This window comes from Phocoena phocoena, chromosome 2 (genome assembly GCF_963924675.1).
Source record: "Phocoena phocoena chromosome 2, mPhoPho1.1, whole genome shotgun sequence".
In the NCBI taxonomy this organism is placed as follows: Eukaryota; Metazoa; Chordata; class Mammalia; order Artiodactyla; family Phocoenidae; genus Phocoena; species Phocoena phocoena.
The window spans coordinates 26380874-26406320 of NC_089220.1; the positions used below are offsets into that span (position 1 = coordinate 26380874).

At 44.3% G+C, this 25447-nt stretch overlaps 1 protein-coding gene and 1 non-coding gene across 4 annotated transcripts in view; one reads left to right on the forward strand and one right to left on the reverse strand.

Annotated features, from left to right (window-relative positions):
* IFT43 (intraflagellar transport 43) overlaps nucleotides 1-25447 on the reverse strand; it is an 88307-nt gene that overhangs the window by 58270 nt on the left and 4590 nt on the right. The gene's annotated exons all lie outside the window — the stretch shown is intronic.
* Nucleotides 21415-21487, forward strand: TRNAE-CUC (transfer RNA glutamic acid (anticodon CUC)). Its single transcript has one exon. It is a non-coding gene; the product is annotated as a tRNA-Glu (tRNA).

Sequence of the window (25447 nt, forward strand, 5' to 3'; positions counted from 1 at the left end):
TGCGCTCTAGAGCCCACGAGCCACAACTACTGAAGCCCGCGCGCCTAGAGCCCATGCTCCGCAACAAGAGAAACCACCGCAATGAGAAGCCCGCGAACCACATCGAAGAGTAGCTCCTGCTACCGCAACTAGAGAAAGTCCGCACACAGCAACAAAGACCCAACGCAGCAAAAAAAAAAAAAGGTGGTGGTGGACAAGAGGAGCAGGGACTGAACTGGGGAGGGATTGTGAAAGATTAGGCATCGTGGAAAAGGAGCATAAGTGACATAAATTTAGGTCAAAACTCACTCCTCTGAGTAACCACGGAGCTGTTGAGGGATTAAATTAGTGACTATGGTAAATGCTTAGAGCAGTGCCTGGCACATGATAAGTACTATATCTTCACTGTTAGCAGCAGCAGGATCACTAATGTCAATATGTGAAAGGTTAGGCCACGTGTAATAACATATACTGTACCAGAGGGGGAATAAAGACTCCTCTGAGCCTGGCCTGAGCTGTCATTTTGACTACTGATGCATCATATGGTTAATAAAGTTCCCTAAGATTCCAAACCCCCAAATGATCTGCTTTCTCTTCTTTAACCACAAACCCCAGAAAGTCACAGCTATTGGAAGGATGAGTGAGAATCCCTTCTGCCTAGATGTAACACAAAGACACTTCTTTTCTCATCTTCTTTCCACTCCGAAACAGTGCCAGCTGCTAAATTAGGACAGCAGCTTCGAAACAGAAAGACCACCACACAAGAGTCACTCCTCCGCAACCGAAGAATTTAACAACTAGTCCCCAAATCAAAGGGGCTTTTGCACTAATAACTGAAGACTTCCGGAGTTGACATAATGTTGTAAAAACCGTATAGGCTGCTTTTCCTTGAGATCACCTGGGACAGGAAGAGTTACAAAGTACTTCTCTGCACCAAAAGGGGCAGGGTTATAGTGGCCTTCCCTGCTCCCCACTGGGAGTCCTGGCCAACCTCAGAGAGAGCACTGAGGTGGCCAGGAGATGAGGGGTGGGCAGAACTCAGCTCTCTGCAAGGTAGGGCTTGGGTGTTTAGCGGGAGATGTCTCTCCTGATGGGGAATCCTTATGGTCATGATTTAGTACTCTGAGTCCTAGGATAAGAAATTCTTCGTTTTTTTTTTTTTTAATAAATACTCCCTACTATGAGTCTTGTTACGGCCACACACAAATACCCTGTCTCCGGGCTTCCCTGGTGGCGCAGTGGTTGAGAGTCCGCCTGCCGATGCAGGGGACACGGGTTCGTGCCCCGGTCCGGGAAGATCCCACATGCCGCGGAGCGGCTGGGCCCGTGAGCCATGGCTGCTGAGCCTGCACGTCTGGAGCCTGTGCTCCGCAACGGGAGAGGCTACAGCGGTGAGAGGCCCGCGTACCGCAAAAAAAAAACAAAACAAAAAACACAAATACCCTGTCTCCATGAGACAGACGTAATTAACCACTATTACCAAGTGACAAAGGCTTCTCCCCAGAATTCAACTTTGTTCCTATGTGGGGAGCTGAGCACTGTCCTATACGCATCAGGTGAGTTAGAAAAAGCAGAAGACGTCATCCCTGTCCTCAAATGATACCCCGGGTCCAATGAGGCTGGAAAGAGGCAGAATTCAGGGTGTATCAGGTCTGTATGAAATCTATGTGATGGACATTGGGCTTAATCTGAAAACGCCAAGGCCACACTGGAGCGGGGAGGTAGGTATCAGGGATGGAGGAACTGACAGTCCTTCCAGCGAGAGGCTGCATCAGGGTCCAAAGGTGAAGCTGAGGAGGAACCCCTCAGCCCTGGGGCAGTTCCACTAAACTCTGCAGTTTTCTCGTCACCTTTGGTGGTTTTTATCGGGCCACACTCTCCTGGGGCATCATTCAGACAGCGCTCTGACAAGCGTGCATACATTTGCAAGGCCTGACTGAACGCTACACAGAATCGTACCAGCGTGGGAAGTGCTGAGGACGAGGAGGCTGATGGAAGCTTTATGGAATAAGTGGGGCTGGCCCTGGATTGGAAAGATAAGCAGAAATGTAAAGGAAAAGCATTCCAGAAGCAACCAGATGCAAGGTGCAGTGACACCAGGATAGCACATAACACTCAGGCTGTAGCAAATGCTGTTCACTGATCACTGGTCAGGGTCCGAGGTCCTCAGCACCTATCCCTGTACAACGCAGGCTGGAAGCGAAAGCTGATGCAACTTGATCACAATGGAGTAGTTTAAAATTAGGTGCAAATGATCTTTGAAACGTAAGCGGGTGACTGGTTTTTCACAATACAATTTCAAAGGTCTGGTGGGTTCTTTTGCATGGACAGTCTAGCCCCTGAATATCTGGCTGCTCTCCCTAGGAGCTATGACGACGTCATCGAGACACCTGTTAGCACAGTTTCAGAAAGAGCGCCGCGGCCCTCTCCCCACGACGACGTGAAACACGGGACACACTCTAGACCAAGACCCTGCTGTTGCTCCTCTTAGAATAGCTGCCAGAATTGCTGTGTTCTCCCTGCCTGTGGTGACAGATCAGATGCTGGGCGGCTCTGGGAGCCTGAATGCCCTCCCAGCTCACTGTCAGAGCCCAGTCCTCACAGAAAGTGCTGAGAAGTTGTCACCCTTCATTACGGACCCCACCATTTGGGCCAGGGGTCCTTCCCTCTCCTGCCCACCAGGTCTGGGTAGGACAAGAGGAGACACGAATGTGTGATTTATTATTTCTCAAATCTTGTGCGTCTGGGTTCTCTATGTAATGACCCGGGCATTTAAAGAAAAAGGAATTTACTCTTGCTCCATCCTTGAAACTAGAAACTTAGTCTAAGACAGCTGTGGCTTTTTTTTTTCACCGAGCCCACCAACTCCACAATCCTCCTTGACCAAGCACCTGGGAAGACATTACCCATCTGTAATCAGGTATGACTCTGGAAGAAATCTGTTTCCTATCCCTGTGTTAGGAAGGAGGGAAAAACAAACAAACAAACAAACAAACCCGGATGGGTGAGAGAGAGTAGAGCTCGAATGATCTTAAAAGCCAGGAAGAAGAGAGGACCTAGACCTAGAATTCCAAAGTCCTGGCTTATCCTTTAAATAAGGCATGGCCCCGAGACATCTGCTGGGAAAACGATTTCCAATTTTGGCAGATTTACCGCCAGGTAACATTACCCAAGCTTGTTTTTAAAAAAGGAAGAGTCTTAAAAAATGTGCAACCCCAGGAGGGACAGAAATAGGAGCGGGTGACGGTAGCCCTTAAGCAGTGCATCCCTCGTGTTCTCTCTTAAAAGCTGGAGTCACGTCTCCGAGTGTGGGAAAGCAGCACAGCCTGCCGGGGCTGCCGCCTGATGGACGGAGGGGGCAGGACCCCGCATAGCTCCTGGAGAGAAGCAAAAATGTGCTCTCTCCAAAAATAAACAGGGGCAGAAATGACTGCGAGTAAAGGGGTGGAAGCACGTGACTGGTGGTTGCGGTCCTGAAATACCAGCTTTCTACAAAAAGGAGCCGATGAGAGGCAGAGAGCAGGAAATTCAGGAAACGGCCACTTTATATGGTCTCATCCGAATGGGCCAGGATTCAACTAACTGGAATTACCAAGTCACAGGGAGCCTTTAGGGCTAGACTTGTTTCTGATCTTTATATGGTTCCCCCAGATTCTTAAGATGCCGAAATAGAAAAGATACTGCAGTGCCAAAAAAGGAGCCTTTCGAGTTTAGAAACTTCTCACACACTCTCAGAAGTCCTGGAGAAACCCCACAATGTGAATCAGTCCAAAATCCAAACGGCAGCCTGTTTCAAAAAGCCAGTCCAAACACACGCATGAATTCCCGAAAGAAAAGGCATTCAGTTAAGCAAGATCCACTGCACACCTCCCACCTCCCACCTCCCATGTCCAACCCTTGATTTCTGGCTAAAAACGAACTTCCTTTCCTTTCTCCAGCAACCTGACGGAAGACCCAGGAAAGCTGCTCTTATGTGCTTGAGGAGCGAGAAGACTAACATTTATTAATATGTGCGCACACTGCAGGGGCTGCATTTATTCCTCAAATCTGTCCACCAGGCACAGTTCCATCTCTGCCAATTTCTTCCTCCAGCCTCAACCTGGGTCTGACAACTAATTCATCACAGACCTGAGTTTTCCCCTCACGGGTTTAAGGTCATGGCAGGTAATGGAGCATGCAAGCTTATAACTGAACCCTTATGAGTAAATGTAGCTCTTTCAAGCTGAAATGGACAGAGCAAAATGCCAACTCTATTTTAAGTATAAGACAGAAACCTGATCATCAATAGATGCTAAAGCCATTAGGTGAAAGACTGATTGACAGGGAACTGGACATTCTCTTGATGCCAAAGAATCGCCCCACACATTACGTGCCAGGTGCGAGGGAGAAAATGTTCCTTGACAACAGAGATATCTGTCAGCACCCTAACTCAGTGATCACACTTAGCACGTCAACAATGGGGACGTGATGTGCTAACACCTGAGGCACACAGTGCCACCCAGGAAAAGATACTGCCCCAAGCATTCAGCTGGAATGTAAGCAAGCCTTCCAATCTGACTTCCGGCTTACTGCAGATCAGGTGAAAGAGGAGGAAGTTCAGTGACACTAGGAAGAAAGAATCAGAAAAAGCCAGCACAAGGGAAACTCTGAGAATAACTGGCCCAAACTCTTCAAAAAGTTAATACCATTAAAAAGGGGGCTGGGGTGGAGACTATTTTTTAAAAGAGACTTAAGAGAGAGAAACATAGTAGAGTGGTTCTTGATTGGATCCTGGTTTGAAAACAGTTAGCTATAAAAGATATTCTGGAGACAACTGGGGGAAATGAATATGGCCTGGGTAATAGATGGTATTAGGGAATTGCTAATACTGTTAGGTGTGGAGTTGTGGATTTCTAGGAAAATGTCCCTATTTCTCAGAGATATATGCTGAAGAATTTAAGTGACATTTCATGATGTTTGCTTTGAAATAACTCAGCAAAAAGTTATATATAAAACATGTAAATACATATTTTAAAATATTTTAAAAATTATCATTCAAGCAAATACAGCAAAATGTTGAAAACAATTGAACCTCGGTGGTGGGTGTATGTTGTTCATTGTGCTATTGTTTCTACTTTTCTGGATGTTTCAAATTTCAATGAAAGGCTAAAGCTAAAAAAAACAACTAGATGCATGAAGTTTAGATTAACAAAAGCGAAAAAAGACAGGGGTGGGGAAGAGGAAAGCACCAGTACGAGGGTTGTTTGTAGGTGTATCTGCTTAATGAAGACCTGTGCTGAACAGGAACAGAGACCTTCTCCACTCTGTGGCTGGGAACTCCGAACACCAGTACCCTGAGGGCCAGAAAACAACTCTACACCCAAAAGGTAAGGTCAGATCCCTGCCAGGACTAGACATGACGGGAGAATGAGTTTCTAAAAAAGTGCCTCCCCGCACCTCTCACCCCACCCCCAATTTGCTGTGGACTGTGTTTTAATTGTGCATATATGCATATGTGAAATTTGGGTAAGGAAAAAATTGTGGTAGAAAGAACACTAGACCAGACTGCTTCTAGTCTGGGCTCTAGTCCTGACTCTGCCACTAACTAGTTTCATGATCCTGGATTTTAACTCATAGTAGAAGTGATTCCTCCCAATTCTACAATTCTGTGATTCTTTGAGTCTATGAATTGTATTTTTCAATTCAGGGAGAGGGTATCTAGGCAAAAAGATGTAAACGATGACATGAAATGTTTATATTCAATCTGAACTTGTATGAAGCGCGTGGGGACAAAAAACAGAGAAGAAAAGGTTACAGGGAGAAACGAGAATACGTAAACACACAGATTTGATCAGTGGTGAATAAGCCAACCTAGCCAACGAGAAAGAATGCATTAACAAATTGATAGCTCATAATTATAATAACAGCCAACATCTACTGAGGGTTTACTCTATGCCAAAGCTTTAGAAGGATTACTTTGCAGAATCTCCGAGACCCTGTGAACTGCCCACTACCGTGTAACAAGTTTACCCACGAGGAAACTGAAGCTGAGAGATTAATTTAAAATCATCCTAGCAGTAAGAAATGAAGCAAGGATTCAAATCCAATTTGGTTTCTGACACCAAAGCTTGGCACTGAACCAGATGATACATGATTTCCCAGACGTTAGGTTCATGCCAGCTAGAACAGGAGTGAAAGGACACAGCGGCTACAGAAAAGAATCTGTCTGGACTGGAACCAAGTGCCCAAGAACAAGAGAGACTAGATCAATGACAAGGTTAAGACCTGGGAAGACCAAACCAAAAGGACCACCTCCTTCATGTATCTTCTGGGCACAAAGTACAGTTGACCCTTGAACTACACAGGTTTGAACTATGCGGGTCCACTGATATGCAGATTTTTTTCAGGAAATACAGTACAACACGATCCGTGGTTGGTGGAATCCATGAGGAACCATGGATACGGAGGGTGGACTGTGGGACTTGACATCCACCGATTTTGATATCCATGGCGGGGAGTCAGAGGAGGTGTCCTGGAACCAAATCTATATGTACTGATAATATAAATATGTTCAGTAAGACAGGAGGAACAGCAAGAGGCTTGGTCTAACCCTTACCTCTTTAGTGAGGCAAGATGAGGGAAGGGTTAAGGGTAAAGTCAGGATTAAAAAGTGATGCCAAAAATAAACCTTAACAGCTTGAGCACTATGCCAAACTGTGTTAGGCTGAATTTAATATAAATCTCTGTACTTAGAAAGTAGCTGTCTCTTTACTGCATGTCACAGATACTCTCCACATACCAACAGCGCAGTAGCTTTGAAGAATGAGTGACTGGGGGGCAGGGGGAGGGAGTTTGCCAGAAAGAAGTAAAGAGGGAAAGCTATGGTTTTCAAGTTATAGTTTAAGGGGGAGGGGACGGAGGAGAGGGACAGGAGGGAAAGGAGGGATGGTCCTGGGCTCAGATTCTAGAATCCTCACTTTCTAAGCTAGGTAGCCTTGGGCTAGTCACACCTTCACTAAGCCTCTTCTCCTCCTGCACAAAATGAGAGTGATCACGAGTCTCTTACAGACCCACTGTAAACACGGGAGACAATCTTGGGCACAGTGCAGACACTTAATAAGTGCTGGTGACAGTGGCTACTGTATTATTTTTTTTTTTTATTTTTCGGTACGCGGGCCTCTCACTGCTGTGGCCTCTCCCGTTGCGGAGCACAGGCTCCGGACGCGCAGGCTCAGCGGCCATGGTTCACGGGCCCAGCCGCTCCGCGGCATGTGGGATCTTCCCGGACCGGGGCACGAACCCCCATCCCCTGCATCGGCAGGCGGACTCTCAACCACTGTGCCACCAGGGAAGCCCGCTACTGTATTATTTATAAGAAATGATAAGTAATGAAATACAGCCTTTGGAGGAAAAAAATCCTTAATGCCCAGGGTTGAGACAACGGGAAGATTAGCAGGGCCTTTTATTTGGGACTGCCTTGCACAAGTTTCATTCCAGGGGTCCAGCTCTTACCTAGTCCAGCTTCCCTGAACAGAGGGAAATTCTTTCAAGTTGCCTGAACCAAGAGGAGGAAGTCACAGTTCCTCTGCTCACTGAGAAATAAATGTGATGTTCAGGCAACCACAGTATCTGGCGATTACTCTCGTGGTGTCACACTTCCCCCAATATTCCCACATACCCTATCATAAAAAGACCCAAATCCCATATCTCAATACAGTCATCAAACTGCCCACTTCAAATGACTCATGGGATAGGGCTGTCAGCCATTTGTTAAAGAGGCTGATCCAAAGAGAACAGATTTCAGCCCCAAAATCATTCTTAAAATTCATCCTGGATGTTCTTACCTTGGGTGGCATCCTCTTAATCTCAATTACATCCTTCTGGGTCATCCGAAATCAGCTTTCTTGGGTCTATACCTTCCACACACTTATAAAGAAATACCCTGTTCCCCCAGACTTTCTTCGGTTCAGCCAAAATAAACATTCCTTTCAACTTTCATCATAAATCAAAACCTATAGTCTTTGTCATTCTCGTAACTCCTTTCAGTTTGTTAAAACCCATGTGCATGTGTGTAACCGGAAGGACGCACAGTGTGGAGGATGTGAGTTCCCAGCACTCCAGGAAGCGAGCCCTCCCGGAACCTGTGACTTCGGACGAGCAGAGCCTAGACTTGCTACCTCAACCCAATCCAGACTGGGATAACCTGGAACAAAAGGAGAGCAGAGGAGAAAGCTGTAACCTCGATGCTTTAGGAAACCTGATCTCTCACAACCCCTCAAGGGCACTGATGGAAAAGAAGTGGAGGGAGCGTGGAAGAATATTAACCCGTGCGTCATTTGAAGTGGGCAGTTTGAGGACTGTGTACTGAAATATGGGATTTGGGTCTCTTTGTGATAGGGTACGTGGGAACATTTGGGAATATTCCCCATCCTGTGGGATGCAGAGAGGAATGCCCGTCCAAATCCCTACTCTGTTCACCGCTGTGAGACCACGGACAACACAGGCCTCGCACTGCAGTTCTTTACCCTGCGGTGGCCCTGGAGGCGAGGGAAGGTGCTCTGGGCGAGACCAAGTCATGGCTGGCAAATAAGCACACACCTCACTACCTCCCCTCACAAGATTTCAAGGGAGCCCAGCAACCCTAAAAAATTGTTTTAACCTTCTAGAACTGTGTTTCCTAGACTTCTAGATTTCATGGACAGCCAATATTTCGAAAAACAAACTTTGTTTGTGGGGGTGGGGGTGGGATGTGGTTGGCAGTATCGAGTTCACAGCTTTTAATTTTGTTAAGAATATTTAAAAAAAAACAACACGATTTCCTCTCACCACTATTTCATTAAAGAAGGGATCTGTTCAAGCTCCCCAAATTAGGAAGGACACAAACCAGAATAAAGAATGGTCCTTGACGGTGAATAAATTTAGTTTATGAAAAACGCGCTACATTGTTCTTGGTTCTCTCATTTTAGAAAAAAACATCCTCCTAGACCAGTGTTAAGACGTGCTATGCTCCCTCTCTTCTTCAGCTTTTCAGTCCAAGCCCAAGGTTGATTTCTCAGGCTCTCTTCCCACCCTTTCCCAAACAAGAAAGGAGTAAGGCCATCCGCTCGACCGCTCCCAGGTGACGATGGCCTGGTGCAAAAGGCATGGCCTGGGTACACGTAACCCGTAGATCTCCCTACTTGGCTGACGCACAGCACTGTGTAAGTTGAAGGGGTACAGCATAATGATCTGACGCGCACATCTTGAGGCTATTATTACAGTACGTTTAATGAATATCTATCATCTCATATAGATGCAGGATGTACGTTTAATGAATATCTATCATCTCATATAGATGCAGGATCAAAGAGATAGAAAAAAGATTTCTTCTTGTGATGAGACCTCTTAGGATTTACTTTCTTAACAACTTTCATATATATCATACAGCAGGGTTCATTGTATTTATCATGTTGTACATTAAACCCCTAGAACTTATTTATCTTATAACTGGAAGTTTATATCTTCTGACTGCCTTTGTCCAACTCCCCCTCCCCCCACTCCCACGCCCACTCCCACCTCTGGTAATCACAAACCTCATCTCTTTTTCCGTGAGTCTGCTTGTTTTTGAAGTATAATTGACCTATGTTAGTTCCTGTTACACAACACAGTGATTCGATATTTCTATACTTTTCCAAATGATGACCACGATGAGTCTTGTCACCATACAAAGATATTACATAGTTACTGACTATATCCCCCCACACTGTACATTTCATCCCTGTGACTCATTTATTCTGCAGCTGAAGGTTGGTACCTTTTAATCTCCCTCACCTATTTATTTCCTCCCCCGCCCCCTCCCCTCAGGCAAACACCTGTTTGTTCTCCGTATCTATAACTTCAGAGTTCTTTCTCGACTACCTTTACAGAGTGTTCAGCACAGCACCTGCAAGGATTAGCTCTTACATCATGGGGACTGAATCCCATGTCTCTGGGCCTCTTTCATACCCAAGTTTCTGATCATTACTCCCAAATCACCAGGGATGTTAGAACACTTCTTGTCTCAATAGCTAAGGCACCTGAATGCCCGTCAGTAATTCCAAGAGAAAGTGTTTGTTGTTTCTGCACCAACCACTCTCATTCGTTTCTTGCCAACAGTACCACTTGAAAAAAAAAACCACAGTGCAGTCTGAAACAATCCAAAAGCAACTGACAGCTTCTGGATCCAGTAATGGGGGAGCAGTTTGTATTCAACTCACCTTCACACAGATACCAAGTATAAACTCTGGACAAAATATAGAAAACAACTATCTGAAGGCACTAGTGGGCAAACAAAAGCAGTAGGGAAACTGGAGGGGATCTGATCCTTGAAAGACAAGAACTGCACTGGGTAAAAATCCATGTTTAAATGGATTTTCCCTTTGAGTGCACTCTCCAGTCTGGGCAGCAACTGAGCAGCTAGAATTCAAGCAGGAAGCTGCAGTTTTATTGGTTTGAGGACAAATTTGGGGCTGCCAGAGTCACTAAAGATAGACAGGGAGAAATCCTGGGAAGGAGTGAGCCCCAAATCTGCATATAAACTCCCCTAAAATCCTTTGGTCATGGAGGAGACTCCAAGAAACTCAGTGAAAAGCAGTTGCTGAAGGGCTAAAAATAAAAAAGAGTGGAGGTAAAATTTCAGCTGCTGCCCACTGCAGGCAAGACACAGATAGGAATATGAGTTCCAAGTTAAAGGTACTTGATACACGCCTTGGATTTTCCACTGAAATCCCAGAAAAACCACACCTTAGGAGTAAAGACTATGTCCTGGGTCTATGGGATTTGCTCTGGGACTAAAGGCAAAACCAAAACAGACCTGACCTAGCAAAACCTAAAACCAAGTCTTCACAAATTCAAGGTGATCTGAAAATAATTCAACTGCCTGCTAAAACAAAAATCAACACTTTTCAAAGAAAGGTAACATAATCCAGAGTTTCTACAATGTATTATCCAAAATGTCCAGCATATCAACAAAAATTACTAGACATGTGAAGAAACATGAAAACATGACCTATAGTCAAAAGTAAAAACAATAAAAACTGACCCCAACATGACCCAGATATTGGAATTAACAGACAAGGGTTTTAAAGCAGCTATTATAAATATATGTTCAAGGATTTCAAAGATGGTCATAATGAATGAACAAATGGGGAATCTAATAGAGAAATAGAAGCTATGTAAAAAAAAGAAATGGAGCTTTAGAATTTAAATGTTCAGTATCTGAAAAGAAAAGTTCAGTTTGAAGAGAGCAGAGGAAATAATCAGTGAACTTGAAGACAGATCAACAGAAAATATCCAATCTGAAGAACAAAAAGATAAAGGAAAGGGGAAAATTAACAATGCTTCAGGGACAAAGAAAAAAACACACAGGACAAACCGATGGGACAATATCAAGCAGTTTAACATACAGGCAATTGGAGTCCCAGTAACAAGGAGAGATAAAACAGAGCAGAAAACATATTAGAAGTAATGGCCTAAAATTCTCCAATTTCGTGAGACATATTGACTTACTGACCTAAGAACCTCGGCAAATCCCAAGCAGAACAAATACAAAGCAAATCAGCTAGGCACATCACAGTCAAACTGCTGAAATCCAAAGATAAAAAGGAAGCTTTAAAGCAATCAGAGGAAGGAGAAAAGACTTACATAACGGAGAACAATCGTCAGAAACAATGAAGGCCAGAAGACAAAGGAATGACAATCTTTAAAGTGCTGAAAGAAAAAAATGTTCAGTTCAGAATTCTATATAGATAGAAAAGATCCTTCAAAAATGAGGGTGAGGGCTTCCCTGGTGGCGCAGTGGTTGGGAGTCCGCCTGCCGATGCAGGGGACATGGGTTCGTGCCCCGGTCCGGGGGGATCCCACGTGCCGCGGAGTGGCTGGGCCCGTGGGCCGTGGCTGCTGCGCCCGCGCATCCGGAGCCTGTGCTCCGCAACGGGAGAGGCCACAGCAGTGAGAGGCCCGCGTACCGCAAAAAAAAAAAAAAAAATGAGGGTGTGATAAAAATATTTTTAGATAGAGCAAATAGAGAAGTTGTTCTTGGCAAATCTGTACTGCAAGAAATGCTAAGGGAAGTTCTTCGATAAAGGAGAAATGACACTAGATGGAAATTTGGATCTACAGAAGGAGATAAAGAACAATTATAATGGTAAGCATATGGATGATAAAAGACTATCTTTGCCAAAGCAATCGTGAGAGAAAAAAACGGAGCTGGAGGAATCAGACTCCCTGACTTCAGACTATACTACAAAGCTACAGTAATCAAGACAATATGGTACTGGTACAAAAACAGAAATATAGATCAATGGAACAGGATAGAAAGCCCAGAGATAAACCCAAGCACCTATGGTCAACTAAGCTATGGCAAAGGAGGCAACAATATACAATGGAGAAAAGACAGTCTCTTCAATAAGTGGTGCTGGGAAAACTGGACAGCTACATGTAGATGAATGAAATTAGAACATTCCCTAACACCATACACAAAAATAAACTCAAAATGGATTAAAGACCTAAATGTAAGACGGGACACTATAAAACTCTCAGAGGAAAACACAGGAAGAACACTCTTTGACATAAATCACAGCAAGATCTTTTTGGACCCACCTCCTAAAGTAATGGAAATAACAAAAATAAACAAATAGGACCTAATGAAACTTGAAAGCTTTTGCTCAGCAATGGAAACTATAAACGAGACAAAAAGACAACCCTCAGAATGGGAGAAAATATTTGCAAACGAGTCAACGGACAAAGGATTAATCTCCAAAATATATAAACAGCTGATGCAGCTCAATATTTTAAAAAACCAACCCAATTAAAAAAGGGGTGGAAGACCTAAATAGGCATTTCTCCAAAGAAGACACAGAGATGGCCAAGAAGCACATGAAAAGCTACTCAACATCACTAATTATCAGAGAAATGCAAATCAAAACTACAATGAGGTGTCACCTCACACTGGTTAGAATGGGCATCATCAGAAAATCTACAAACAGCAAATGCTGGAGAGGGTGCGGAGAAAAGGAAACCCTCTTGCACTGTTGGTGGGAATGTAAATTGATACAGCCACGATGGAGAACAGTATGGAGGTTCCTTAAAATCTAAAAATAGAATTACCATATGACCCAGCAATCCCACTACTGGGCACACACCCAGAGAAAACCATAATTCAAAAAGACACATGCACCCCAATGTTCACTGAAGCACTATTTACAATAGCCAGGTCATGGAAGCAACCTAAATGCCCACTGACAGACGAATGGATAAAGAAGATGTGGTACATATATACAATGGAGTATTACTCAGCCATAAAAAGGAACGAAACTGGGTCATTTGAAGAGACGTGGATGGACATAAAGTCTGTCATACAGAGTGAAGTAAGTCAGAAAGAGAAAGGACAAATATCGTATATTAACGCACATATGTGGATGGAATCTAGAAAAAGGGTACAGATGAACCGGTCTGCAAGGCAGAAATAGACACAGATGTAGAGAACAAACGTATGGACACCAAGGGGGGAAAGCGGTGGTGGTGGGATGAATTGGGAGACTGGGGTTGACATATATACACTAATATGTATAAAATAGATAACTAATAAGAACCTGATGTATAAAAAATAAATAAATAACATTCCAAAAAAAAGGCTATCTTTTTTCTTAATTTCTCCAAGTGACAACTGTTTAAAGTGAAATGACAATTGTATTGTGGGTTTTATAAAGTATGTAGTTTTAAAGTACATGACCTTACTAGCACAAACGATAAAAGGGGACAAATGGATTTATACTGTCACAAGGGTCTCACATTTTATGTGAAGTGATATAATACTAACTCTAGCTAGCCAGTGGTAAGTTAAGGATGCATATTCTAATCCCTAGAGCAACCACTAAAAAAATAGTATAAAAAGCTATACCTAAAAAGCCAACAGAGGGATTAAAATGGAATATAAAAGCAATCGGCCAAACATGGTGACATAATTCTCTATCATGCTGGGTAAAGGCATGTGACCAGAAATGTTTCAGTCTATCACCAATCACATTCAACATTAGTCTGAACCCTTTTCCTGTAACGTATCATTATTAAGAGAATATTTTACTATCATTCTGCTCCTTCTCAGTAATTACTGACATGCCACATAATGAGAAGAAATCTAGCCTAGCTAATGATGTCAATGAGGCTTTCTGCCCACAATCCTATGGTTCCCAAGCAGATTAGACATTCTCTATTCACAGCCCACTCTTTCCATCTCCTTGCCTCTCTTAAATCCTGGCTTTCCCCCATGGACTTCATTTCTCCTGCAGCTCTTTCAAGTAGAGCCTGCTCATTCTTTAAAACCCCACGAACAAGGGTCCCAAGGTAACCCTCCTGTCTCGCTCCCCAAAGTTCCTCTAGACCGTTACTCTTTCAAATTATTATGGAACATTTTTCTGAAACTCATGTTGTTCAGCTACATTGCATCTCTTACCTTCTTCATCCCTGTCACAAATAATTGCCTGAGCACACATTGAGCAAAAACGTGGGCATTCCTGCTCCAACACTAGTGCCATCATTCTAAGTCAAGTCAAGGTTCACATGAACAGTTCACCTAATGCTTAGCCTCATAGTTCCCTGATCCTTTAAATGCCAATGACCTTGCTACTTTTTCGAACTCATACGCTGGAGCTGCTCCAATCTGAAATACCTAGTCCCTTCCTCCCCTCCTGATCTAAGAACTTCCTTCCCTATCGACCCAGCTCACTTCCATGGTCCTGATGGCATTCATGTCCGACATTTCCCCTAGAGCTCCCCCGAACCTGGATCAAGCCAATCCTATGCCTTCACTGCGTCAATACCTAGCCTGCTGAGGGGTGTTGGAGAAAACTGCACAACCATGTGAATTAAGGCTTCACAAGCTCATGTTTTGCCTTCTCTCAGCTGGGTCCTACCTGGGCTCCCTGCTTCCAGTCTCACCTTCCTCGAGTCTATACTCCACCCCTGCCTGCACGGGACCCTAGGAGTTACAGAGAGTTCTAGACAGGAGTTACAGAGTTCTAGATAGGGAGGAGAAACTAGCTCTCAATCAGGAGGCGTGTCCATGCAAGCATTTCTAACAAGAACTCCAAGAAAGAAACCTGAATGTCCAAGGCCTAGTAACTTGGCTGTGATTTCTTTTCTCATTACAACTATTTACTTTCATATCCATTTTGAATTCATAATTTTGAATTTTTTTTCTTAAATAAGGTCTCTAAATTGTATAAATTTCAGGACCCACGAAACCTGGATCCATCCCTGACCAATTACTGTCAACGTGCTCTTTCTAAAATGCAAATCTGTCTCTCTCCTCTGCTTAAAATCCTCATACATTTGCACCTGGAAATAATGAAGGGTCTATGTGCCACACAAAGGAATCAGAAGTTCTTCCTGTATGTTCCTCTTAGAGACCCCAGATTATATGATATAGGCTGGTAACTCCCACATCTGTTAACACTCGTTTCCAACTTTCTCTCTTAAGCTCCAGACCAAATTTTCAACTGTTTACTCAACAGATCTCTTTGAAAATCCTGAAGGCAACTCACATTCAACATGCCCAAAATTGAAACAATCATCTCTTCTTGGTCCCCGCACTGCTGCGACTCTTTAAGTTCTCAGTCTCAGAAATATCATTATCCATTCAGCCTTTTCGGCTACAAATGTAGTCAACTCCAGACATTCCTTCTCTCCTACTTCCAACAGTCCATCTGTTACTACCTCTTACCCATCTTCCCTGAAAAACGTCTCAGGGCACTGCCCTCTCCTCTTCACCTCTCTGCCAGGCTTTATTTATCGTTTCCCAAAGTGAGGTACACACGCCACTGGTGTAAGCAAGGTGACTGGAGGTGGTACATGGAAATGCCTCTTAAAAATAGCCATATGTGTATTTTAATGTGTACTGGGGAAAACATAACTATCAAAAACTGTAGTTTCTTTTCAAAAATAAACGCATTTAAGGATAAAAAGGGAGGTGATTTAAAGAAAATCGTTAACTCTAATGCGAGTGGTATGTGGATACCCGAAACTGTAAAAACGGTCTGGGAATGCCTGAAGTTTGGGAACACTGCCTGGTTCATGGCTCATCATCTCAGGAGGAGATGCTCCAACCGCCTCCCACTGGTCTCCCTGCCAACAAGTTCTCGCCCTCTAGACTATCCTCCACAGAGCTGCCAGATTCACTTTCCTAGAAAACAAAGTCAATAACATTTTCCCTGCTTTAAAATCTTTGTGGAATCCCTACAACATATAAAATAAATCCAAACTCCTCCACTTGGAATGCAAGGCCTTCATTCCTAAGACACTAAGTTGTTCACTGCGCCCTGGAAACACCAGGCCCCTTAACGACGCATGCCTTAGAACAGGCTTTTCCGCTGCCCTTCCCTCTTACTGGCAAATCCCTCCTCGTTCACTGCAACCCACCTCAAGGGTCACCTCCTTCGGGATGCCATCCCTAAGCCCCAGGCAGGGTTGGTTGCTCCTTCTGTGCTCCCACTCTCTGATGCCACTTAACTATTATAATTTTTTGGTCTAAGTGTATGGGTCGATATAACTAGAATACCAAGTTATCTTATTCATTTTTGCATTGGAAAGTGTATATTATATTAAATGTAGGATAAATAAGTGAATAAATAAATGAAGGAATAAAATTCTACTTTTAAATACATCAATAAAAATATATAGGAATGGATGGGCAAAAAGGAGTATGGGGGATGGAGTCCTCTGTTATCGCTGGTGAAGAATAAAAAACAGGAAGAGATACGGGAAAAAGAGAAAGAGGAGGGAAAAAATGAGAAACAGAGGAAGGCTCAAGAACAGAGGAAAAGGAAGAAAGAGACCTGGGAAGGAGACAGGGAGGCCCTTTACATTTGGTGGTGAGTACACGAGCATCGTAACCTATCCACTGAATTCCTTCAGCAAATATTTACTGACAGCCTGCCTGCTGTGCGGTCCTGTGCCAGGTGCACATGGCCCCTTCTCTGACTGCTCCCCTGTGAATACAGGGACCCCTAGTTGCTCAATCAGACAGACCCTGCTCCAGAGGGAAGGTCTCGCCTTCCTGGACCCTCCTGACCCCTGAGTCCCTGACACTGTCCCTTACCTGCGCTCTGGACAGCACAGAGGCCTGGTGATGCCCTCTCCCCTCCGGCCACTCCTCCTCCTTCCTTGGCCGTGTGTCCCTTAAACATGGGGGTTCCTCGGATTCTGGCTGAGAGCCTCTCCTCTTCTCTCTCTACAAACTCTCCCTTCCAGAGCTGGGCTCTCATTTACCACCTCGATACGAATGGCTCCCAAACCCTTAGCTCCAGCTCAGAGCCCAGTCCAAAGCATGAGTCCCACACATCAAAGCCTCCCGGGCATCTCCAGATGGTGGTCCCACAGGCCCCTCAAGCTAATCTGCCCCTGAGTTGAACACAGCATGCTCCACACCTGGTTCTCATTCACTGAGGACCTACAAAGTGCCAGGCTCAGGGGAGCAAACAAGAGCTTCTGGAGTGTGCAATTAGTGAGGGAGATGGACCCAAATAATTACACAGACATACAGTTACAAACCGCGGTTGGGGTGACAGGGAAAAAAGTAAAAAAGAAAAAGAAAACACCACCACCAACAAATAAACACTACCAGAGTACAATGCAGGGAGCTAAGTTAAATGAGAAGGTAATATTCTCATTAAATAGAAGAAGGGATATTCAAGCTGAACCCAAAGAAGAAGTTGGAGTCAGCCCAGCAAAGAGCATGGGTAAGTATTCCAGGGAATATTCTATTCTGTTCTATTCTGTGGAATTACAGTACTCTAAGGAACCAGAATAGGGAACTGTACAAGCAAAGTAACGACTCCCTGTGACTACCACAAGGTAGCCGCTGTGAATGAGGCTGGAGACATACATAGGAAGGCCCAAATCACAAAGGGGCAAAGTAAGCATTTGGGATTTTTTGTTTTAAGGGCAATGGGTGTCCTTTAAAGGGTTTTGAGTGTGAAATGAATGATGCGTATTCTATAAAACCACTAGAGCTGACTGCAGGAGGGCAATAATACAAAAGGAGAGACCAGTTATGAGGCAACTGACTCAGTCCAGGAGAGTTTATAGTGGTTTAAGCCATTTGTCTAATTCTCAATTTATTTTTTTCCTAACAAAATACTATTTACAGCCAAAGATTCTGATAAGTCTTTGCTCTGGGAACCTTGCCTGAATATAAGTCAATTTTCATTGCAACAAAAGTATCATTACCATGAAAATTTTCACATGCCAAAAAAAAAAATTTCTAAATATAAGCCAGTAGTCTACTTACCCCCAAAGAAGTCAAACCAAATTCCAATACTATGATTCCATATCTGACCCATACCAAATGGGTCAGGTATGACCTATGGCTGTTAATCATGTGTATGCAAATTAGGAACACTGAGAAGACTACAACAGGTATTCTCATCTTTCTTGAGGCAACGCAGTAGTAATAGATCACAGGCACTAACTGGGCTTGTATCATCGATCCATTTACACATACTTATATTAAGCATCTAGCATACACTTGTAATTACTAGAATCTGGGTGACAATCTCTTATTTTGTGAAATCAAAAGACATTTTCTAAATCCTATCAGATCATGACTAATTCAAAATTACTTCCATGATTTCTCTCCTAGAGTTACCAGGATCTAATACACACACACACACACACACACACACACACACACACACACATACTCTATCCTTAGAGGAACCGAGGAATTTTTAGGACATAAATTAAGTGTGAACACTGCAAACTACTGATCTACTAAGCCCCTCCTTAAAAAGGATGAGCCAGAAGAGTTCCAAGCCATCAATACTATACTCAAGCACTTCTCAGAGGTTTCCTGACCAGAAAACATAAATGCATAGAGAGAGAAGTGTAATGGTTGCACTGAAGAGGCATCAATGAAAGACAATGCTAGAAAAATATTGAAAGGTCACAGTCTAAACTTCATAAAATTACCAATTATTTCAGTGTCATCTAAGAAATGTTGGTCTCACATGGTTCATTTGTCAAAAAAGGCAAGGGGGCTGGTTTTTGAATATTTGAAAAACATCACACTGCTTGCAAAAGTCACCGAGGACCACTATTCCATCGCCTGTATGGTCAACTGCTCCACTAACAAATCCCACGTGCCATGCTCTCTCCTTGGCCTCCAAAACTTGGCATATGCTCATCCCTCTACTTGGAATATTCTCCCCTCCTTGGCCCATCCTGGACCCTTCCCTTGGCTAACTTCTAGTCATCCTTCAAGTCTCAACTCAAACATGATGTTTTCCTAGAAAACCTTTCCAGATTTCCCCAAAAGTAAAAGGGCTCGATGAAGGCATTCGCATATCTTTCTGTGTCCACCCCCACCCGGCACTTAATTCTCTGCAGCCCCCAGATCGAGGTTCAGAGAGGACAGGGAGCATGTCTGGTTTGTCACTGTACTGCCAGTGCCAAGCACAATGCCTGGCACACAGAAAGCTCTCAATCAAGTTTCATAAGCAAATGAATGAAGAAATGAATGGATGTTACCTTCTACTCCAAGGTCACTGAGGTCACCAAGGTCACTCCTTGCCCTCCTCATTTTTCTACCCATATGCCCCAGAACAACAAAATGATGCTAAGTCAGCAATTAAGGATCACTCTTTGGAAAGACTGCCCATCTCTAGACAGAGGGTTAGGTTTTGAAAAGAAGATGAAAAGGTATTAGCAAACAACTGGTCAAGGAGACATACAAAACGGGTCTTAAGCGGCACAAAGAATTCTCACCAAAAGGATTTCTCATCCAAATGTTTCTTTGCCCTAAGAGCCAGTTAGTTCGATGAAATAAGAATATCTCTGTATCTTGAACAGAACTGCAATTGAAGATAAACTGAAAATACCTTCTAATTCTCATGTGACACAGATAATGACAATAATAGTTAGCATTTGGCGGGCACTGTCCTAAGAGCTTTGTACATTCTTTTAATCCTCCAGCAACACTAGGAGATAGCTACTACTAATATTCGATTCAGAAGATGAGCAACAGGCTCAGAGTGGTTAAGTAACTTGCCTAGAATATACACCGAGGAATTGGCAGAGCTGGGATTAAAGACAAAATGATCATCGTTTCTACTTCTTAGGTTGTGTAGATAATAACAGTGGCTAACTTAAGGGAGCACTGAGCTAAATAAACTCTTACATGTAGTTCTGACTTAACCCTCCCCACAGGTGAGGGAGAGAATTTTAAGTGATCTTCAAGCACCACATTTCTGGTAGGAAGCCAGCTTTTCACGTAATACATAGTAGGAGGCACGAGGCATCGTACTGGAGTGCTGAAAGAGACCGAGTAAGCGCTGGAGGAGAATCTTGAGATGCTATTTCCAATCGCATGATCTACCCCGGGGATGATGTTCCCGCCCACATAGTGGCCAGCCCCAGGGATGGGTCGGGAATGCACATCTGCCCACCCCAAGGGAGAGTTCAAAAGTGAGGCATACGGAGCATGACCTAAAGATGAAGTGTGGAAAACGCATTCCTCGTCAACGGGTTCCACGTCGGATTCCCCGCATCCCTCTCCTACGACGTTATCAGAAGCATCATTCAATCCAGCCCATTGGAGAGGGACTACGAAAAAGGCTGAAAAATGTGACTAATCTAGGAAAGTTATTTTTGTGAGAAAGAAGAAAAATGTCACCAAAAAGGGTCAGCAGATAACCCTAGCTGGGCTGAAAATAACTGCCCGTTGGCAGACCAGTCAGGAACAGGCGGAGGAGGGCAAGAGACGTAATGCAACGTGCCAGGGAAGCTCCAGCTGAGTAGAGCTGCTGGGGGATGAGGAAACTGGCCTAATTTGGGAACATGAGCCCAGCAGCATTTCTCAGATTCCTGCAAGAGAATCTGGCTGAGTGTCAGTTCTGCGTCCTAGGAGGAGCACCAAAGAGATGGGGGCGGAGGAGGAAGAGAAAGAGAACAGCTGTGTCTCAAACACTTTTCCAGACAAGTGGACGAATAAGGATAATCAAGTGAGAACTTACTCCCTCACCAAAAGGATTCCAAGAGGAAAACCCAAAAGTCTCTCAGCTCCCGCCAAAAGCCTTTCTCTACTGGGAGGTCTGTGCATCTAACTACCCAGCAGGTAGGAAAAGTTAGGTGGTGTTTAAGAGTCTGTCTGGAGTCTCAGGGAGTACAGCCAGACGTCAGCTGAATGACTGTGGACAAGTCACTCGACTCCCTGAAGTCTCAGTGTCGTCATAGCTAAAATGAGACGATAAGTACAGTAACTACTTTAAGAGTTACCACGGGGCTTAAATAGGCTAGTGTGTGTAATTGACAGAGAGGTAGGAACTGTCCCAATGTCAGCTATAATTATTATTATTACAAGGACAATCTGCAAAATGGAAGTTAAGCTACAAACTGCTTTAGACCCAAGTGAGAAATGCTCATCCAAAAGACAGGCCAGGGAATTCCCTGGTGGTCCAGTGGTTAGGACTCTGCTCTCTCACTGCCGAGGACCTGGGTTCAATCCCTGGTCAGGGAATTAAAATCCCACAAGCCACGTGCGGCAGCCCCAAAAATAAAAACAAAAAACAGGCCAGTCCTGAGAGGTTTTGCCTTGAGATTCCTTTTTCCCAGCTTCAGCGTAGGGTAGTGTAACTTGATGGTAGAAAGCGTCCAGGTCTTTTCTTGAGGTTGTGTAGGAGAAGCATCATTTGAATGACAGAAGGTGAAAGCTCAGGCATAGAAATCCAGTTTAATTCTCAGAGCTGCTCTGCCCAGAAAAAGTTATTCACTGCAGATGTGAAGATGCTCATCATGGCACCAAAGTCTCCGTAATTGTAATGCCAACCTGAACTGCTAACTGAACTATGCATCTAGGGATCCAAGCCTGATTTGTAACAGGCGGTAAAAAAAAAAAAAAACACACAAAAAAGCAGAGGGATGCAGTCATAAACTTTCTTAGTAGTTACCATTTCTTGAGAGGTGCCTGTGTGCTGGCACCTTTATGTGCATTACCTAATTTGACCTTCACAACAACCTGAAAGAAGCAGGCATGACGCTAATCAACTCTGAGCTAGTGAAACTACAGGAAGAGTCCATCTTTCGGGTTAATCAGTATGATTAGGCAGGTAAATTCTTTGAAATTATTTGAAAATTTACAGATTGACCAAGCAATAAAGAGACCTCTCCTCTTCTTCCAGAGAGGGAGGAAGAGTCTAATTACCTGGGCTGAGCCACAGGTATCCTCCAGGCAGAAAGCCCCGAGGGGTTACTGAGAAAACAGGAAGAAGGAAAAGATCCAGGCAAGATTTGACACAGGCAACTGCATCAGATGTCTTGGAACTTGAGGGCACACAAATTTTCACTGAACTCTACACAACCCCAAATTAGAAGACGGGAGAGGAATGTGGATTTTTTATTTTTATTTTTTTTGCTACTAAAAATAATTCTTTCCTTTTATACCCAAGCCTATAAGAAAAAAAACAACAAAAAACAAACTCTGTATAAATTCTTTTTTTTTTTTTTAATTGATATGTCAGTCGCAAACTGCCTACTCAACAGTCATTCCTCTTCTCCTTAACCCCAAAACCCCAATGTGATGGGTGTGGCAACATGCCCAGCTGAGAAAGCCCTTGACATTTAGGTGGCTTTAAGACCCAGTTCTGACCGATGACATGTAACTAGAAGTCTACTTGGTGAGGTCTCTGGCTATCATTTTCCTGATAAGAAGGGACATACTTCGTTGGCATGAACCCTGAAGTCTTCCACTCTTCCCCATCTCCTCACCTAAAATACAGATTGGATCCCTGGGGAACAACCAGCCATCATGTCAGCAACCATGAGAACAAGTTACAAGTTCCAGATGGCAGAGCAGGTGTCTAGACGGGGTGAGGGTAACGCAGGACCTTCTCCAGTGACCGCACCCACCCTGCCCTCCACTGGACTTCTTGCTGTGAGAAAAATCACTCCTGCCTGCTCCAAACCCTGGGGCTGAGTTTCTGATGCATAGAGCCAAATTCATAGAGCCAAATTCGATAAGGATACCTGAAAATCAATCCATCCTAAAAGAGCAGGAGTTTTAACTTGAATGGAAACAGGAGCCAGGTAGATCAGATGTGAGTAAATCTGACCAGGTGTATTCAAGTAAGAAATGGTGAGCTGGACAGGGCAGGCCAAGCGTGCGCAAGCACCGTTCTCAGCTGCAGCCAACTGCTGTCATGTGGGGACGCCAGCCCAGCATTCCCGCTGTGCCAGAACTTCCGGTTTCAAAGAGGAGCCCCAAATCTGGACTTCCACGTAAATTTTCCTAAATTAGAAATGATAACAACCAAGCTTTAAAAAATGTTTAATTTTGTACAGATCAAAGAAGACACGGTTGTAGGTGAAATTCAGCCTGAAGGCCACCAGTTTTTAACCGTAGAGAGGGTTAAGGCACAATAACAGAACACCCGAGCTCTGGAGAGACAATAATGGTGAGCAATTATATACTGAGCACTTATGGGTCAGACTGGGTTAAGGGCTTTCTTTATACCTGTTACCTTGTTTTTTCTTTCTGGCCACCCTATCAAGTACGTAATACTAACCCTGTTTTATCAATGAGGAAACTGAGGCTTGAAGAGGTTAAGTAACTTGCTGAGCCATAGAGCTAACATGCGGCAGGGCCAGGATTTCAGCCCAGGGCTGTCTAACCGCAAGGCCTGTGCTCTTATCCACCCTTCAGGAGGAATGCCCGCTGCATCTGGAAGCACAAAACCTGCTTCAGATCACTACTAGTCAGCCTGTGGAGAAATGAGTAGCAACTCTTGGAGAGACTTCCAAATCGCTTCTACAAGAGACTCAGGCTCACATCCTCCTTCTGTGCGGCCCTTTAATAACAAGAGCAAAGCTCCATCCAAATATTCTCTTATTCACTACTTACTGAATGAATGGACATTTGTACAGTGCCTTTCAGTTTACTAAAGTGCTTTTAAATACGTATCTCACTTAATCCTCACATCAACTTGGTAGTATCGTTACCACTGTTTGACAGATAATGAAATGGAGGATTAGAGAGATTAGTGGAGTTGTTCAACACCCAGGCAATTAGCAGAGCCCACGCTCAAGCCCTGGTTTTCAGATGCCAAGCCCGCCTTCCCGCTATTCCAGCACACCTGGAAGCTGCTCCGCTTCCTCCACGGAGCTCCCCACCCCGCCAGCTCGCTTTAAAATCATCATTTGCTTGCATTAAACTCTAAAGTAACTCCAGTATGTCTGACAGCCCCCAGGTACCGTATTTACGTTTTCATGAATAGCTTCATCCTAGAATATAGTCAGTGAAAGGACAAAAATAAATATATCAAGTAATACATTCAGAACTGGAATGTAAATGGGCGCACACACACAAGTCTTAGAATCTAATCTTAGAAAGAAACAGCCAAAAAGGCCCACACAGCACAAGGTGCACCTGGCCCCAGGGGAGGCTGCCCACGCTGCTTTAAACATCAATTCAGGGAGAGAAGGAATCCTGGAATTCTGACTGGCATTTTGCTGTCAGAGGCACCAGCTGGGTGAAGAACAGAATGACTTTTCTTTTTGCTTTCTTTTTTTTAAAAAATAAATTTATTTGTTTTTGGCTGCGTTGGGTCTTCGCTGCTGCATGCGGGCTTTCTCTAGCTGCGAGAGCGGGGGCTACTCTTCGCTGCGGTACGTGGGCTTCTCATGGCGGTGGCTTCTCTTGTTGCGGAGCACGGGCTCTAGGCACGTGGACTCAGTAGTTGTGGTTCGCGGGCTCTAGAGCGCAGGCCCAGTAGTTGTGGCGCACAGGCTTAGCTGCTCCGTGGCATGTGGGATCTTCCCGGAGGGCTCGAACCTGTGTCCCCTGCACTGGCAGGTGGATTCTTAACCACTGTGCCACCAGGGTAGTCCCCAGAATGACTTTTCATCATCTCCCAGAAAAAATACTAAGGACCAGATGGGGCCAAAAAAAAAAAGGTACATGCCTCTGCAGAAATAAGTAGGTATTCTAGAAAGGCTGAAAGCCTGACAGGTTCATCACAGTCTGCGACTTTGGAGTTAGGTGCTCACAGTACTGACTCTCCCTTGAGCCGAGGGGAAGGGGACAGGTAGGTGAACCAGGCCTACTGACCCCAGCTTGGTAGCTGATTTGGTGTGGGCGCCACAGAGGCTTCAAGGCCATTAGGACATCCCGGCCCATCTCAGACTCACTCACCTCACCACCAAGGTGGCTATAACCTCCTTCACAATTGGGTAGGCTTGTAATTAGCCTTTGTGACTGCCAGTGATCACGAGAATATAAGTTCCATCACGGCAGGGGATTTGGCTCTTGTCCACTGAAATATGCCAACCCCCTAAAATGGTGCCTGACACACAGTAAGCTTCAGTAAATACCTGTTAAATAAATGAATTAATGATCTGGTGTTGGGACGGATCCTCCAAAGGCCAAGAGTAGACTTCCACTGATCCAGTCATTGGCTTGCCCATCCATTGCAGTTCAAGCTCC